At 40.0% G+C, this 19,006-nt stretch overlaps 1 protein-coding gene and 1 pseudogene across 22 annotated transcripts in view; one reads left to right on the top strand and one right to left on the bottom strand.

Annotated features, from left to right (window-relative positions):
• Usp29 (ubiquitin specific peptidase 29) overlaps positions 1–18,953 on the bottom strand; it is a 236,662-nt gene extending 217,709 nt beyond the window's left edge. For 4 of the 22 annotated variants that reach the window (XM_017322416.1, XM_017322417.1, XM_017322421.2 and 1 more), the window contains exons 1-2: positions 18,210–18,951; positions 10,567–10,705 (exon numbers count right to left, since the gene is read on the bottom strand). The gene's annotated coding sequence lies outside the window, so the exon portion shown is untranslated. Of the gene's footprint in view, positions 1–10,566; positions 10,720–11,877; positions 11,948–18,209 lie in introns of all 22 variants that reach the window. The other 18 variants (NR_153506.1, NR_153507.1, NM_001360502.1 and 15 more) reach the window with 14 other exon arrangements.
• Positions 8,159–8,735, top strand: Gm51257 (predicted gene, 51257; annotated as a pseudogene).
• Positions 18,954–19,006: the final 53 nt, after the last annotated feature.

The following is a 19,006-nucleotide window of genomic DNA, read 5'->3' as shown; positions in this document are numbered from 1 at the left end:
GGGTAACAATGGCAGGCTACCTTCCCTGGCTGTCAGGGGGATTAGCTAGAAATGTCTGACTGAGCTCAGCACCTGGCAGTGGAGGGGACATTGCGCAACTGTCAGCTGTTGTTATTTTCATTATGCTGAGTTCCTTCCAATTAAAATCACTCGGGGATCATAAACCGCTGTGAACCAGTTAATTAAAACGAACTGGGAAGAACTCCACTGGTTTCTAGGCCTTGGCACGCTTTGTGGGACGGATGAGTTATCTGTTCCTTGAAAGTTGGAAGGAAGTTTCTGCTCCTACTAAAGTCACCATTTCCAGGCATGCCTTTTCCTCCCTTTTGAGGGGTGGGGTGGGGAGATACTTATTAAAATAGTCCCCTGACATTTAAATTCGAGTTTTAAATTTTAATCCTAAGAATGGGGTCAGCCAGCTCTTTCTGTAAAAAACAAAATGGCAAAATTTCAGACTTCATGGCACATGCAGTGCCTTATTTCTTAGGAATTATTTTAAAATTGTGTGTGTGTGTGTGTGTGTGTGTATACAGGCCGAGTACCAATTGACTGCAAAGGGTACGAGATGTTGTTAGATTTTTGGAACCTGAAGCTACCAGGTGGCTTTGAGCTGACATGTGGGTGCTGGGAATTGAACCCAGGTTTTCTGGAAGAGCAGCCAGTGCTCTTAATCACAAAGTCATCTCTACAGCCTTACAATCTGGGTTCTAATGGTGACCAATTACTTAACCATTGAGCCATGTGATTTTAGAGCCCGTACCCAAGGCTCTCTGTATCTGTTCTCCTCTGTAAAATGGGATTTACTGGTCATAACTACTGTAGACTGGTGTCATGCGGGTTTGGTAAGTGAACAGCTATAAAGTGCTTAGAACTGTGCCTGCCGTTTATCAGTCATTAGCTTTATTACTTCAAAATAAGGTATATTCGGGGTTTCACGTGCCTGTGCTAGGTTATTAAGATCTCTCTCTCTCTCTCTCTCTCTCTCTCTCTCTCTCCCCCTCCCTCCCTCCCTCCCTCCCTCCCCTCTCCTTTTGATGCTCTTAAGATGTATAATGTATGTGAATTATTCCTTGGGAGGGTGGAGGAAGTTGTCTATAAGCTGACAAGGGCTTGGAGCACATTTTGATGAAGGCATTCCTTTGACATTGCCAAGTTCTTAGAATCTACCTTTCCAGAATGATACATTTCATTATGGCTTTCAAATTTAATAGCCTAGAAATGTACCCAGTGGTTATTGAAGACTTCAGGCATCTGGCAGATTTGGAATTCATTCCGAGACCTGCCATCCACACTAACTTGTAACCTGGAGGGGGATTAAAAAAAAAAAGAATAAAAGACAGTAACCTTTCAAGGCTCACCTCTCTACAATAAAAGATGGACAGAAAGAGCAGTTATGCCATAGAGTTCTTACAGCAATTAACTACACCGTGTATAAAGAGTCTGGGATGGGGGCGGCTTACACATTGTAAAATTTTAATAAGTGATAGTTATTATTTTTACTATCCTCCAGGGCATTCACTCAGGAAGACCCATTTAAGATTAAAAGCCATTTGCTGGGTTCTTAAATGAACAGTGGTCTCCTCTTACTGTAGGTCTGAAGTGTCTACCTGTGGGGCCTGGAAAAATGGCTCAGCTGTTATGACTGTCTGTTGCTCTTACAGGGAACCAGAGTTCGGTTGCCAGCATTCAGCACCCAAGCAGCTCACACCTGCCTGTAACTACAGCCCCAGAACACACACTCCCATGCGCTCTCTCTCTCTCTCTCTCTCTCTCTCTCTCTCTCTCTCTCTCTCTCTCTCTCACACACACACACACACACACACACACAGTCTTTTCCACTCACTCTTTTTCTTTTTCTTACTTTAAAATATGCCTAATTGTATAAGAATTAATTGGTTCCTGAAGCTTACCTTCACGAGCCTGTTAGCTGTGCTTTCTCAAGGGTGGGCATTTCTGATGCTCAAGTGTGTGGGAATGTTTTAGAGCACAGTAAGCAGTAGAGACTGAAGCAGATTGAAATCTTGTCTTTCCCACCTTCTAGGTTCTGAACTTGAGTACATAATATCCTCTATGGGTTACAGGCTTCTTATCTTTAAAACAAGCATATTGCTTTCAGTTTCAATAAGGCTGCTGGGTGGATTAATATAGCCATATGTGGATTTTTAATATCAGCTTTATTAAGCCATGATTCACATACCTAAGATTCACCCATTGCAATTGTATGATTTGGTAGCACCAAGTGTACACCAAGAGTCATCCAGCTATTACTGCAATCAATCTAAAGAAACTCTGACCTATGATCTCTGTTTTCTCTAGCCTTAGGCCATTAAATTTACTATATAAATTCTCCTACTCTTGACATTTGTGTAATGAAATCATCTGATAGATGGGATTTTTATGACTGGCTTGTTTTGCTTAGAAAATTGTTTTCCAACTTCATGCTATCGTGTGTATCAGGACTTCATTTTTATTTTATTATGGGTGTTTTGCCTGCATGTATGTGTGTGTATCACATGCATGTCTGGTGCCCAAAGAGGCCAGAAGAGAGTATTGGATCCCCTGGAATTGTTGTGATCCATGATATGGGTGCTGAGCATGGCACCTCTGTCCTCTGGAGGAATAGTCTTAATTGCTGAGCCATCTTTCCTAACCTCTCTGCTTCTTAACCACAGATACAATGATACAACATGGCCAGCCTTAACCACAGATATAATGATGCAACATGACCAGCAGTTCCTCCCACTCCAATTGAAGCCCTGAGCTCCTGCACACTCCAGCTTCACTGCCATGATGGACCCTACCCTGGAACTGTGAGCTGAAATCAACCCTTTCTTAAGTTGATTTTATGATGGTATTTTAGCTCAGTGACTGCAGAAGTAGCCAATGCAGCATGCCTTCTGTCTTTTTAAGACGCCTGAGAAGTTTGGGTAGACTAATAGTTCTAGGGTACTTAAAGGGAACCACCAATCAAACTGAGATTTCAACTGCTGGTCCCCTAAAAAGGAGTGCAGTTCTTTATGGTTTTCCAGCTTAGTGGCATAGAATTATGATCATGGTTGAAGAGTCTGACCTCTGGAGTGACTAGTTACTCAGCTTTGAGCAAGCTTCCATTTCCTTATATTGAAATATAGATGAGGGTGCTGGAGAGGTGGCTCAGAAATTAAGAACACTTGCTGCTCTTGTAGAGGACCTGACTTTTATTGCCAGGATCCATGTTGGGCAGCTCACAACCACCAATAACTCCAGATCTCGGAGATCCATCCCATACTTCTGGCCTCTGCACAACTCTCTCTCTCTCTCTCTCTCTCTCTCTCTCACACACACACACACACACACACACACACACACACACACACTTTAAAATAAAAATTAAAAATATATTAGTGGGGATCTCTGACTCAGAAATATTGTGAGGATTAACAGCAAAATATATATGTTGCTTGATGCATATCTTATACTTAAGTTCTAAATAAATACTTATTTTTATCTCATGGATTCTATAGAGTGCTAGGTTATCGTGTGTGTGTGTGTGTGTGTGTGTGTGTGTGTGTATTTATGTGTGTTGTGTCAAAGCATGTGTGTGCACATGCTTTTTTTAGTTTTTCGAGACAGGGTTTCTCTGTATAGTCCTGGCTGTCCTGGCACTCACTTTGTAGACCAGGCTGGCCTCGAACTCAGAAATCTGCTTGCCTCTGCCTCCCGAGTGCTGGGATTAAAGGCGTGTACCAACTCGCCCAGCTATGTGTGTACATGCTTGATGTGTGTTAGTGTTCAAGCAGGTGAAGGCCCAAGGGTGACATTTAGCATCTTCCTCAATTTCAGTCCCTTTACTGAGGCAGATTCTCCTCAATCAAAATTTTAAAATCTATATTTATACTTGCTGATTTGTGTTTTACTTAAAGATTTTGCGTTTATCTACTCACTGTGAGAGGGACACAGGTGTAGAGGTCAGAGGATCGTGTAGGGACAGGAGTTGGGTCTTTCCTTTTGCCATGTAGATCCTGGAGATGGAGCTCCAGCTGAGCCATCTTGGTAGCTCATATTTAATTTTTCTCTCCCTGTTGTCTTTACCCATTCTCTTTAGCTTTGTCCTGTGGTATTGCCAAATAAGAATGTGTTTTCTCTTTTGCCTCAGTGACATAAAATTGTGGCTGTGGGAGCCAAACTCCTAGTTTTGACCATGTCCTAAAGCATTGACATGTGTGTTTGTATATGTGTGTGCATATTGCATGCATGAGAGTGTGCATGTGTGCACACATGTGAAGGCCAGAGGACAACCTGCAGGAGTCAGTTCTCTCTCTCTCTCTCTCTAGCATGTGGGTCACAGAATGGAACAGAGATCGGCAGGCTTGGCCGAAAGTGCCTTTCTCTGCATGGGCCCACCTGGCTGTTCTTTGAATATTTGGATTTAGCAGCAGTATGAAAAAGTCAGTTGTCTTCCTGTGAATGTTTTAACTTTAGATTGTGTAACTCCTTGTATAGGTGAAAAAAAAAAAAAGCCCTAAATTTAAATTTTTCTTTAAGAAAGCTTGGTTGTATTTTCATCACTGAAGATTGTAACACAGATATGTATATGAATTTACACACACACACACCAACACAGTCCCAAGAACTTGTTTATTTATTTTGTAAATTAGTGTTTATTGTAATCTGACTATTCAAGCAATGAGCCAGCTAGTCCTGAGGACTTCCAGAGCTCTGGCGGAGACCTCCGGAGTCCCCACTTAACGGCTCCACTTACTTTAGAATAAGCAACTCAGCTGTTACATAGCCCAGAGTCTGCTTACTCTCAGGCCTTGCCTGTGTCTTGCATCTCAGATATCCACTAAATAAAACTCCTGTCAACCCAGTCTCCCCAAACACGATTACAGGGGCAATGTCTAATGCCTTTTCTCTTTGCCACACATATACAAATCATTAGCAAGATTTATTTATGTAGCCTTCAAAGAAAGTCTTGAAATCCTTCTCTTCTCCCTGTCTCTGCTGTTTCTGTGCTCGGAGCTCTGCTGTTCTTTATCTAGGCAACTGCTTCATGACAGGCCCTCCCGGCTCCCTGTCCTTCCTATTTCTAGTCTAGTTCTCTGCAGAACAGCCACGATCGTCTCACAAAAGTATTTAGACATGCCTTACCGTATTTAGGATTTTAGGATTACATTTTTTAATAGCTTTCGCTTTTTTTCTCTCTACATTTTAATTTTTCCATGTGTGTGTGTACATATTTGTATTTGTGTGGATATGTGGGGAGTGCATGTGCTTGCATGTGTGCATATTTGCATTTGTGAGTATATCTGAAGGGTGCATCATACATGTATGGAAGTGAATGTGTGTGTGTGTGTGTGTGTGTGTGTGTGTGTGTATGCCCAACACTGATATCCACAGTTTCGCTCCATCAGTCTGCCATGTTATTCATTAAGCCTGACCTTTCCAGCAAACCCAGAGTTCTCTGTTAAGGCTAGTCATGCTAGTCAGTTGGCTTTGCAGACCTCCATCTCTGCTTTTCCAGGCTACACTTGCAGGTATGCTGCCATGTTCACCCAGCATTGATTCTGGTTCTGGTGATCCAAACTGGTTTTCTTGCTTAAGTAGCTAGCAAGTGCTTGAACCACTGAGCCATCTTCCCAGCTCTTTAGGTTTGTAATTAAATGGGAAGTCTTTATGTTGGCCCTGAGTCCTGGGGGAGTTATTCACTCTTCCACACTCGTGCAATCGCATCCACCCCCCTTAAGGCCCCACGTTGTCCTTCAGACATTCTCATGGTTTGTCTCCCTGCCTGCTTTCCTTTCTTTCCTCTCTCTTTCATTTATTTTTCTAGCATTTATGGGTTTGTACAGGGCAATTGTATCCATCTGGGATGTCCCCACACCTGTCTCTTCTTAAAATTTAGTCTTAGCTTCTTCTCTTTCTCAAAGAAGCCTTTTCCGATCACTCCGTGTCCACCATAGAAACAACCCTCCCCTATCTGAGTCTCCTCCTCCTAAACAGTTAACATTATATTTACAAGTTTATCTGTCAGCTTCCCTGCTGGATGTGCCTTCCAAGCTACAGACTAAAATCTCTAAAGGCATACATAACTAAATACATGAATTCACATGGGGACCACTTTAATTTCATGCACGAGGAGCCATGCACACAGCCTGGCATTTTCCCTTATCAGTGGTAGGTGCCCAAATCGTAATTGAAGGACAGCTAAATCCATTTTTTGCTTATATGGACTCTGCCTATTGATATCAATGCTTTCTTCCGATAGCTTGGCTTACATTTTATTTCTGACTTCAGGACCCAGAGAGTACAATTTGCATTCATTGGAAATTGTATTTTGAATTTTAATTTTTTCCCACAGGGTAGCAATATGTATTATGATGATCTCTAAGGAATCTGGGCAGGAAGCCATCACTCCCAATGAGGTACATGATCATGAGGCTAAACAACAGATATCTTCTTTTTTAAAGTTTTAATTTATTTTGCCCTCTTTGGGACAGAATCTCATGTAGCCCAAGCTGGACTCAAACTTACTATGTAGCTAAGGATGACCATGAACTTCTTAATCGTCTGTCTTGACCTCCCAATTGCTGTGATTATGGGTGTGCGTAACCACGTGTAGGTTTGTGTAGTGCTAGAGGTCAGACCTAGGGCTTTGTGAAGGCTAGACAACTACTGTACCAACTAAGCTACATCACCAGCTAGAAACAGATATCTCACCCTGTTCTGTATTATTAAACTAGTATTGCTAGGTGGAATTTTTACAATTTAATGTATTTAATATGTATGAGTGTTAAGCCTGCATCTATGTGTACCATGTATGTGCCTGGTATTCAAAGAGTCCAGAAGAGGTCATTAGATCCCTTGAAACCAGAAGGTGATAGTGTGAGCACCATGTGGGTGTTGGTACTTGAACCTCGGTCATCTTTAAGAGCAACAAGTTCTCTTAACTGCTAAGCCATCTCTCAGCCCCTAGAGTTATTTTGAACTTGAGATATTTTCACTTTAGAGTGAAAGGATTTATTTGTACACAGTGTCATCATAAATAGAGGGTGCCTGTAATTTTATCTAGAAGTAAAAACATTGGGGCTGGAGAGATGGCTCAGTGGTTAAGATCACTTGCTGCACAGGACCCAAACAACCATGTGGGGCAGGAAGGTGACTGTCTATAACTCCAGCTGCAGGATCCATCACCTTTTCCTGGTCTCCTTGAACCTGACACTCAAGTTCACACGTTCTGTGCAAGCTTTCTCATGCATATGTATACATGTGCATCTTAAAAATAATAAAACTGAATCTTAAAAAAAAGAACTAGAAAATCTAACCAAGTAGATAGTTAAGAAGGAGAGTGAATCTATGATTCAAAACTTCCCAAGAGAGAAGCCCAGAACGTGAAGACCTTAGCTGTAAATTCGACCAACTACTTGAAGACAAAGCAATGTTAAGATATCACATTCAAAAGTACTGCAGAGAAAGGAACGTTCTTACATCTATTTCCCAAGGGTAGCATTACGATAACACTAAAGCTAGGCCAGGACACTACCAGAAAATACAGGTCACTATTCCTGATGACTACAGGTGCAAAATCTTCTGCAAAACACTAGGAAATCAAATTTAGCCCATTAAAGGATCATGTAGTGTATCAAGGGGGAAGGGAGTGGTGTATGTATGGTCATGAGGAAGGATGGCTTCACAATCAACCACAAGTCAAGCACCGTGACAAACACTTCAATAGAACATGGTCACCCCAAAAGTCTGTAGATGGACAAAGAGGACTTAAGTTCGACATCCTTTCAGAATAAAAGGCCAGTGATTTAAGTGTGGGAGGAGTGTACCTCAGCATCACAAAGGCCATGTTTAGCTAACATACAGTAAAATAATGATGGTAAGACAAAATCATGAAAGTTTTTCCTCTAAGAATCAAGACAAAAAACACGTTGGGGTAGGGTGAGGTGAGAGACAAGATCTTTCTATGTGGCTTTGGCTGTCCTGGCGCTCCCAGTGTAAATCAGGCTGACCCTGAAACTCACAAAGATCCTCCTGCTTCTGCCTCCCATATGCTGAGATTAAATGCTTGACTTACCACTGTGCCTGACAAGACAGAAATGCATTCTTTTACCACTTCTTGCAAACAGGATCCTGACGCAGAACAACTGCATCAGGAAACACAAAAGGGGGCCTTCCTTCTAGAGAGCTGCTGGATCCAGATTCAGGGATATGGCTGTGTCCTTCCATGGCCAGTCCTTAAGGGCTCACCCCTCCGAGGGCTTGTGCAAGGTCAACAAGAACTCAGAGGAGTCCGAGAACATCTATATTCTGAGGCCCATTTTCCAGCAAAGGTTTAGACCCTCTGTGGTTAAAGACTGCATCCATGCTGTGCTCAAGGAAGAATTGGCAAGTACTGAATATTCTCCAGATGAAATACCTCACCTCACAAAGCGTCTATCAGAAATGACTAAAGATAAGCTAAAAGAATTGGGATATGACCGGAATAAAATGGTGGTGCAAGTGGTGACTGGAGAACAGAGAGGTGAAGGAGTATTCATGGCTGCTCGCTGTTTCTGGGATGCAGACACAGACAACTCCACTCAGGATTTTTTTTCATGAACAACAACTTATTCTGTGTTGTGGCAGCGTTTGGTTGTTTCTACTATTGAATCTTTGGAAAGTGACTGTGACTTCAAGGAAACCTTAACTTTTTTATATTGTTAAATTTCCTGACCAAATAAAAATAAGTTGGTATTTTGGTACCAAAACAACAACAACAACAAACCCAAAAAACAAATAAACAAAAAAAAAAAAAAAAAGAAAGAAAGAAAAAAAGAAGAAACAAAAGGCATTACAAGATAAAGAAGTAAGATGATCTGTCTGTAGCTGACAAGTTCTTTTATACAGAAAGCCTTAAAGATGACCAAAAAAAAAAAAATCACGTGACAGAATTAATAAATTGCTTTAATAAGGATAAAGTTGCAGGGCACAAAATCAACATAGAGAAATCAGTACTTTTTACTTAACAGTAGAGTTTATGGGGGGAAAAAACAAAAAAAAGAAGAGGGCCTACAAGATTGCTCAGTGGGTCAAGGTGATTTCGACCAAGCCTGACTACAATCTTAGTTCAACATCCTGGATCCACATGGTGAGAGAAGAGAACCAAGTCCTGAAAGTTGTCCTCTGACCTTTACATACCAAGATGTGGACACACACACACTTAGATTCCATATAAGACTACTTGTCTTTTAGACATTAAAAAAATGCTTGATACCTAACTCACAAATAAATATGTAAGTAAGTAAATAAATAAATAAATAAATGGGATTATAAAAAGCCAATTTGAAACTTCCCCACAATAGAGGAATTGTACGGTGCAAAGACCATGTATAAAATGAGAGAAAATCCACATAAGCCATATACCTAGCAAGGAGCTAGTATCCTAAATACATAAGTAACTCAATAGCAACAATAAAAATTATTTTTTAAAAATAAAATAACCTTCTTCTAATTAGCTGTCTGACAAAGACGGCACACAGCTTGTTTAAGGACACTCAGACATGAGCCAAGTCCCAAACGTCATCCATGCCAGTGAGCTGCTGTACAGTTAGTTACAAAGGTTGAGACGAGGCCCTGAAACTTTGCTTTGGTTTTATGTTTGTCACCGTCACTTACGCATTTATGTACTTAGCTACGACACACACACACACATGCGCACGTGCACACACACATATTCACACACACAAAGAAAACTACAACAGATTAGAAACTAGAAAAGCACTTATCTTTATAAATTATGTGTCCTTTACCTGCCTTCTGCCCCTCCTTATCACCTATAACCTTTACTTGGTCTCCTTTTTAAATATTACACTATATTCACACTTATATCTCTCTGTGTATATATCAATTTACTAATATATATAATATATACATATGTATATAAACATTACAAACACATATATACATACACATGTATACATCATAGGCTGGGATCTACATATGGAGACCAAGGTACTGTGCTTTCTTTTTCCCAGAGTTTGAGTCATTTCTTTCCTATTTTCCAATTCCACCCATTTTTCTGCAAGACTTGTGACTTCTGTTTCTTCCCAGTTGAGTAATATTCCATCCCTCTTCCCCGCCCAAGGAATTTTAAAATGACAATGACGACAAAGGACTCCAACAGACATTTATCAGAAGATGCCATCAGGTACATTAAAGCACGCTAGCGTTAATAATCACGGCAAAAAGGCAAGCTAAAACCAGGATGAGATGTCACCTCGTACCTTCTAGAATGACTGTTATAAAACCAATATATGGTCATGGGTGTGGAGAGAAGAGAAGTCTTGTTAGATAATGTAAATAAATATACCCATTATAAAAGGCAATATGGAGGTTGATAAGTGTATACCGAAGCATAACCATTGGCATGGCATAAATATAAGCTATTGTGATCCATTGGTTCTTACCTACCTTAAAAGGCAAGAAATCAAACAATTTTAAGTGTACGTTTACTAATTTAAAATAGTAGTAATAAAGCCACCACAAGCTAAGAAAACACTTTAAGTTAAAAAAGAAAACTGACTTTTTGAGACAGATTACCTGGTAGCATCGTTTTACATCTCGGCAAATGTCTTCGGTGTCAGACTTGATAGGGAACAGCTGGAATTTTCATTTGCTTGAGCCTTCAGCCTGTTATGGTATCACAGGTCATATAGCCTCAGGAAAATGGCACTGTACGCTTGGAAGCAACAACTGTTATAAGCAACAAAGACAATACTGTGTGTGCTCATGTGTACGTGTGTATGCAGGCAAATACTAGGAGTCATTGTCCCTTGTCTTCTTCAATCTCTATATTTTATATTTTGAGCCAAGGTCTCTCATTGAACTCAAAGCTCACCAATTAGGCTAAACTTGCTGGCCAGTAAGCCCCAGGGATGGTTCTGTCTCTCTCTCCAGCACTAGGATTACAAATATGTCCTGCGACCATCTCTTTATTATGTTGGTGCAGGGGGTCGAACTCAGGTCTTCACACTTACAGCACAAGTGCTCTGCTGACTTAGCTATCTCTACATCCTAAACAGAAATAATTTTGATTGATGTGGTCCTGTGAATCTGTTGATTGATACTCTGAGCAAAAGTCTACTTTAGTATAAATTTGGGATGAGAGAGGTAATTTTACAATAGTATTTAAAATATGTTAATGATAGAGATATTTAATGACAATGGATAATTTTTTTTTCAATTTTAAAGTTTCTACTAGAATGTTTTATATATATTATAATATATGTGTGTGTGTATGCATGTGTGTGTATATATACATATATATGTGTATATATATATAATATATATATAAACATTTTATGGATACTGTATCTTTCAAGAATCTTAAAAGCAGACCCTAGAGAGATGGACCAGAAGTTAATGGTGCTTGTTGCTCTTGCAGAGGACATAGGTTTAGATCCCAGAACTCCAGTTCCAGGGGGGAGTATAACACCCTGTTTCAGGCTCTCTAAGATACCTCATACATATGAGGCAAATATGCATAGATAGGCAAAACACCCATACGCATTTAAAAAAATCTAAAAAGTAGAACTGTAAAAAGCAACAAACTGCTTTCATAAACAAAAGGGGAAACTATTATCATGCTCTAAGAGGTGGAGAAAAATAGAAATGAGGTGAAAATAGAGGGCTGGCTAAGAATTCTGCCGAATAGAAGAGAGATATCACATCCCAACTGGTCACTGATATCCCAACCATATTCCTATATGAAAGGCTGTGGCAAAAAAACAGCAGTCTTAGAAAGAGGCATTGTGCCTGACAGGAAGGTCTCATCTCCAGTATTAGATGGCAAAGGAGTAATATTGTCAGGACAAAGAGAAAACTTATACGCAGCATCCTTAAACCCCTTACCTGGCTCTGCAGATACTCAAAATACTTTAAAATATCTTTTAAAGGTGTTGAAATGGGGAGTAGGGTGAACCTGGAAGAAAGGAGGGGGGTCACTTAAGAATGAATGCCTTGGCAATCCATCAGACCATATGATTAATATTTTCTACTATGGATTTTGGGGTGGTTGGAGGTTAAAGGGTATAGCTAGCTGGGTGCTGTGGTGCATGCGTTTTAATCCTAGTGCTCAGGAGGCAGAGAGGGGCAGATTGAAGTCTGTGAGTTTAAGGTTAGCTTGGTCTACATAGCAAGTTATAAGACAGCCAGGGCTACACAGAGAGACCTTGTCTCAAAACAAACAAAAAGCCAAACCTAACTGGAAAAAAACCAAAAACATAAAAGGTATAACAAAATGATGATAGAGATGAGAAATTCAATGCATTGTTAAGGTATGCCATAATCTTTGCTTTAATACATTTAGTATTTTTTAATGTCTTTTTTATATATAAATTAAGAATTTAAAGAATTAATAGAAAATAAATAAAAGAATAGAACAAACAAACAGAAGGAAATAAAAAACAATAAGGTAAATTCAGCCAACCCAGCAAAAAGCTGGGAAGGAGAAAATGAAAAAGAAGAGGCATATTAGATAAATATGTCAATAATTACTAGTGTAAAAGGATCTGCTCCCTGGTGTCATTTAACAAAAGGGCTCTGGACTTGTTCACACCTAACAATGTGACTTTGAAATACTTAAAGCAAAGATTACAGGAAGCAATGGATAAAAAGCAGAAGCATATTAGTTTGTACTAATTGGAACTATTTAGAGTGAATGGATGAAGCAGGCAAAAAATTACAACAGTGGAAATATAAACATAATTAGCAAGTTTGGTCTTGTGAATATAAATGCAAATTAATTTCTAGCAATTAGAGAATACTGTTTCTTATCTAACACCTTGAACAATTCAAAATCAATCAAACCCTAAGAGAAAGGACGCCTTACGGAAATGGCAAATCGCATAGACTAGTTGTATTTGACTGCAATGCAGTAGATTTTCAAAATCTACATTCAAAAGACAGTTCTTTTCTTTCTTTTTTTTTTAAACGTAGAATTCAAAATCGTAAACACATTCCTTTACTCCATTAATGGAAACAAAGTGCAGATCTGAACCACGATGAGGTATGTGGGATCTGGTTCAAGTGGCACTTGGAGGAGAATTTATAGCCTTGGATTCATATGTTAAAAATTAAGAGAAAATAAAAATAAATGAGATAAATATGCAACTCAAGAAGCTAGAAAAAGGAGCTCAAATAACTAGGAAAGAAATCAAAAGTAAATTAAATGACAAAGAAGAAAGAATGTGGTCGGTAGAATCAAAAGCCACTTTTACAAAAAAAACAAAGACATCAAGTCTTTGGCAAAGCTGGGGGAAAAAAAAAAAAACCAAAACAGCAAAAAACCCAAGAACTGTATCAATAAAAAATATAATTCCCATTGGAAAGAAAAGATTATAAACTGTAAAGTATTTTATAAGGCTTGTATAACTTTGATACCCAAGCCAGACAAGGACAATATAATAATAATAAAAGTGTGAAGTGAGACACAAAAAATGGGATCCAGCTGCACATGTGGATAAACCAGAACCTCATAAGCACGGTTAAGTAGGGCTTAGGAATGTAAACACATTTTAATCTCAGAAACTGCTGTGATTCACATCCTTAGTAGATAGGACATCATCAAATCTCAACAAATACAGAAAAGCCATAAAATTAAATTCATGAATGGTAACATTTTTTTAAAGCTAGGATTTTTATAACCTCCAATAAAGAGGCTCTGCCAAAATGTCCACAGCAGACATTTATACTCGATGGCAAATATGACTGTCCTTTCTCTTAGGTTTAGGATCAGACTTATTTCGTCTCACCACAGAGATACAATTGTTAACAAAAGATTAAAACAAAATAAAACAAAATAATTAGTGTAGATATTAGCATTTTAAAAATTCCAGGGAAGTCTATAGAAAGATAATCAGTTAACAAAAACCGCCAGTCAGTTCACCGGCTCAAACATCAACATGCAGACAGCAATGGCTAATATTCCCTTCAAAAAAAATGTATAGCACAGGTCAGATCATGAGAAAAACATCATATAAACCCAAACTGAGAAATATTCTATGCAACATGTCTCTTTGTACACACCAAAACAGCCAAGTTTATGAAAAATAAGGAATGCTAAGAAACTCTGAGAGCCTGAGTGTGTGTGTGTGTGTGTGTGTGTGTGTGTGTGTGTGTGGTGTTAGGGGTCCTGTGTTGTATTTGTGTGTGTGTGTGTGTGTGTGTGTGTGTGTGTGTGGTGTTGGGGGTTCTGTGTTGTATTTGTGTGTGTATGTGTGTTTGTATGTATGGTAGGTTTTTTGGTGTTGTGTGGGGGGGTCCTGTTTGGTGTTTGTGTGTGTGTATGTGTGTATGGTGTTGCGGGGTCCTGTGTTGTGTGTGTGTGGTGTTGGGGGGTCCTGTGGTGTGTGTGTGTGTGTTTGTGTTTGTGTTTGTGTGTGTGTTTGTATATATGGTGGGTTGTTTGGTGTTGGGTGTGGGCTCTTGTTTGTTTGGTGTGTGTGTGTGTGTGTGTGTGTGTGTGTGTGTGTGTGTGTGTGTGGTGTTGGGGGGGGTTGTTTGTTGTGTGTGTGTGTGTGTGTGTGTGGTGTTGGGGGTCCTGTGTTGTATTTGTGTGTGTATGTGTGTTTGTATGTATGGTAGGTTGTTTGGTGTTGGGGGGGTCCTGTTTGGTGTTTGTGTGTGTGTGTGTATGTATGGTGTTGCGGGATCCTGTGTTGTGTTTGTGTGGTGTTGGGGGGGGTCCTGTGGTGTATGTGTGTGTGTGTGTTTGTATGTATGGTGGGTTGTTTGGTGTTTGGCGTGGGGTCTTGTTTGTTTGGTGTTTGTGTGTGTGTATGGTGTTGTGGGGTCCTGTGGGGTGTGTGTGTGTGTTTATGTATGTGTGGATTATTTAGTGGTAGAGCTGGGGGTCCTGTGGGGTGTGTGTGTGTGTGTATGTGTGTGTGTGTGGTGCTGGGGGTCCTGTGTTTTACCTATAACAACTGACACTGTTTTTGAACATGAGGAAAAACCAACAAAAAAAAAATGGAATTTGATACTGGAGATTAAACCCAGTGTCTCATGCATGTTAGGCAAGCATTGTACCAAATGAAATGTACTCGTGTGTGTGTGTGTGTGTGTGTGTGTGTGTGTGTGTGTGTGTGTGTGGTGCTGGGGGTCCTGTGTTTTGCCTATAACAACTGATGTTGTTTTTGAGCATAATGAAAAAGAAAAAAAAATGGCGATTGATACTAGAGATTCAACGCAGTGTCTAATGCATGTTAGGCGAGCATTGTACCAAATGAACTGTGTCTTGTGTGTGTGTGTATGTGTGTGGCGTGTTTTGTGGGGGTGATATTAGAGGTCCTGTTTTTGTGTATGTGTGGTGTTGGGGGTCCTGTTTGTGATACAGATATTAATAGAAAGATGGGTAAAACCCAAGCAGAGTCTGTAGTCTCGGAGTTTTGTCCTATTATTGATTTCTTTTTTACGGTGTCCTGTGCCAAGGTTCTGTTGAGATTTTTTCATCCAGGCAAAATTGCAATAGTAATCTTTGTATTATCTTGACAACTTCTATAAATCTGAATTTTTTTTCAGAATAACCAAGTAGAAATAACTGATAACAATGAATAGGAAAAATATTTCCTAAAGGCAAGTAGGACCTTTATAGGAGAAAAAAAATCATATTATCTTGTTCATATCTGTAGGATATGAAGAGAAGGCAGCACAGACCGTGGTCTGAGATGAAGGTGTTTGATAACACGGCGTTTGCTGCCTTATCTAAATCACTTTCCAGCCTTAATAAAACATGAACACAAATCTCGGGAGGATATTTCATCAAACTTGACAAACCCATTTGAAAAATTCATTTGGAAGCAACAAGGTGAGGAACATTGGGGAGCATTTAGAAAACCAGAGAGGAGCAGCCCTTCAAAAGTCAGCATCATAAAGCGCTATTAATGAACATGGTGTGTTGATACACAAAGGTGGGCAAGTAGACCAGTGGAACAAAGTAGAAGGTTCAGGAAGACACCCTGATACAGAAACATAAAGACATTAGAAATACAACAATACATTTTTTTAAATCCCTAAGACCTAGTATTTATTAGAATGTTAGAATCACCATTAACTTTCTTAGGGGCCAGTTTCTTCAGACATAAAAGCCAGAGATCCTAAGGAAAAAATTGTTGGATTTTATAGTACCAATGTCTGATGCTGTTTCAAGACATTGAGAGGCACCACGGTCCTTTGCATTTTGTTGACAGTATGGGGTCAGAAGGTAACTCAGACTAGGGGGGAAAAGATATTTTTTTTCTTTTTTCTTTGAAAGATCTTTGTGTGCCTTCAAAAATCGGTTCAGTGCAGTGTGGCGAGTATCAGAAGGAAGAGTTTAGAACAGAAAAAACTTTAGTAGGAAAACTGGGTGGAAATATATGGGATGAGGTTGGCGTGTGTTTTGGATATAGTGAGTAGGATATCCTGAGATGTAAGAAATACAAAATTGTGAGATTTTTGCCTATATCAACTGGTAATCTTTTTAGACATGAGGATAAAAGAAAAGGAAAAAAAAAAGGTGTTTGATACTCAGGATTGAACCCAGTGTCTCACGCATGCTAGGCAAGCACTGTACCAAATGAACTACAGCCACCCCAGCCATCTAACATGCTGTTTTAAGTGCTTTTGAGTTGTCTGCTAAATACATGAAGGGAGCATCTGCTGTTACGGGGATTGTTGAATATATTAGATTGGGATTGTATGGAGAGTTCTGTAACATAGGATTGGAATTTAGGATTTACTGGCGTGTGACTAGGCATTTAAACCTTGTGACTAGGTTAGGAAATAGGTGGCTACCTAGGGAGAGGTTGTGTAAGAACGGTGGTCACATTCTTCCATGAGAACATCCAGCTGCTTGGAAAGTGAGTCAAGGAAAAGTAAGCTAAGATAGGGGAAGAGGCCACGCATGTAGAGAACCATACAGTGTCACCTGAGATGAGAGACAATAGACAGGTTGTTGTTACTGTTGCATTTCAGATGTTCAATCTCATTGCCAGCTTAAGCATCAAGAGAGTTGGTGAAATTGTCATACAATTCCAGGGAAATGAAAGAGAAGTCTTCATGACACGTATATGAGCCAAAGACATGTAGTGAGGCTGTGGAGTGGGTGAAAAGAGACTGTGTACAGTTTGGAGCGATAGTAAGCATGGAAAATACTGAGGCAAAGGGGAGATCTTATCTCTGCGGGAGCTCTTACAGCCTACTGACTTCCCAGAGAGCTGATGAGCCAGGACCTAGAGATAAACTGGTTTTGCAAATAGAGAGGGTCCAGTCCTTTTGAGTATGTTAAATTAACACCCCCCAAAGACTTTAACAAGATTTTGGGGGGGGGGTGCCTCCAAAATCAATCACTGTGGGGGTCCTAAGCATAGGCATTGTTTAAACAGCTCTCCCGGGGAGCAGAATGAATAGTCAAAGACCTAAGCATAGTGTTACATTCACTTGCGCGGTATGCCTTGTTCATTCATGTTTTATGCTTATGAATCTGTGTGAGGTGAGAAACCCCATCTCAGGACTGGGGAATTAAAACTGCATACCCTATCCATAAACCCACCACTTCACTATCATCTAGCAAGCAAGCAAGCAAGCAAGCAAGCACGGCTAAGTCTTTCAGTATAAATATAAAACTGAATCCGAGGTATCAGATTAGCTATGCTCTTAGGTAAAATCGCTTTTAACCCATGGACCACGGTCTTGCATTTTTTCCTTTAAAATTAAAACAGTGCATTTTACGTGTCTAATAAAAAATACAACCCGGAGTTTTAGCAGACACACAAAAATACAATTTGTGGATTTACTGGAATTCAAATCTGTTCTGCAGAGTACATTCTTAGTCATAAGAAAAGATGCTCCGTAAATACCCCTGTAATTAGTCTTTCACACACCTGTGCTTATTCCCTTAAATTTCTTGGCAGTGAAATGGTTCCATCAATAGTACATTAACAAACTTTTAATAATTCATCGATTTTACTGCCAGGGAAGAAATACCATTTATCTGCCAAGGAAATTCATGGGCACAGAGAATAAAGCCAAAATCATCTTTCTGTAGTCTGTTCTCCCCTCCCCCATTCCTTTTCCTAGAGGTAACCAGTTAAAAATTTTTTTTTTGCAAATTGTTCCAGAAGCTTTGCCCACATTTGTATATTTTTTAACAAAGAAATAAATGAGAGAGAAAGAAAGAGAGAAAGAAAAAAAAAACCACTTACCATTTCGTTTCTACAAACTTCGGCAACGGGTTTTATTTCATTGGGATCTATTCCGATCCAGGTCCTTTATGGCAGCGATACCTCCGTTATTTTTCCTGGTGACATAGGAATGTCTTCTATCAGAGGCAGGCTTGGTAATCTACCTGCTTGCTCTCCTCGCAATTTCTTGCTATTCTATGCAGTGGATTCACGCAATGATGGTTGACCACATGCGATTCAGCGCGCTGCCATAAACCGCCTTCACCCGGTATCTCAGGTTGGCGTTTCGCTATGCAGACAGTCAGGTCAAGATTCTTCCAGCCATTTGCATTGTCCTGTGACTTGCGGTCTCTTTTGCCCCCTTTTTTGCTTTGCTTTTGTCCTTCCCTTGTTGGTTTCCAATAGCTCTTCGTTTATTAAGGAAATTAGCTTAGTGCTTGGGTGTTGCAGGCAGAAAAGTCCTTTCTTCCACCTTTATCGTTCGTGGTTAGACCTCAACGTATGTGTTTCTGTCTCGATTTTTCATGGTTTTTCTTTTTTCCCGATTTTAGACAAATATATGCTTGTCGTTTTTCCCTCTCTCTCTTCTCAGGTTTTGCATTGGGGCATCATTAGTAGGTATTTCTGATTCACCCCGATTTCTTTTGGGGGGGCTGCATCCCTTCACACCCACATCCCATCCCCCTTTTCCAGACTCTGCTTGGGGGCCCCTAACACTGACTCCGTTGACGTCAACTCCGTGCCTTGGCGCCAAGCTGTTGCCTTGACAACAGCAGTCTGATTGGCAGGGTGTGGGAGGCGTGGTGAGGGCCCAAAGC

Source organism: Mus musculus, chromosome 7 (assembly GCF_000001635.26).
Source record: "Mus musculus strain C57BL/6J chromosome 7, GRCm38.p6 C57BL/6J".
NCBI classification, from domain to species: domain Eukaryota; kingdom Metazoa; phylum Chordata; class Mammalia; order Rodentia; family Muridae; genus Mus; species Mus musculus.
This window is presented reverse-complemented; position numbering and strand designations above follow the sequence as displayed.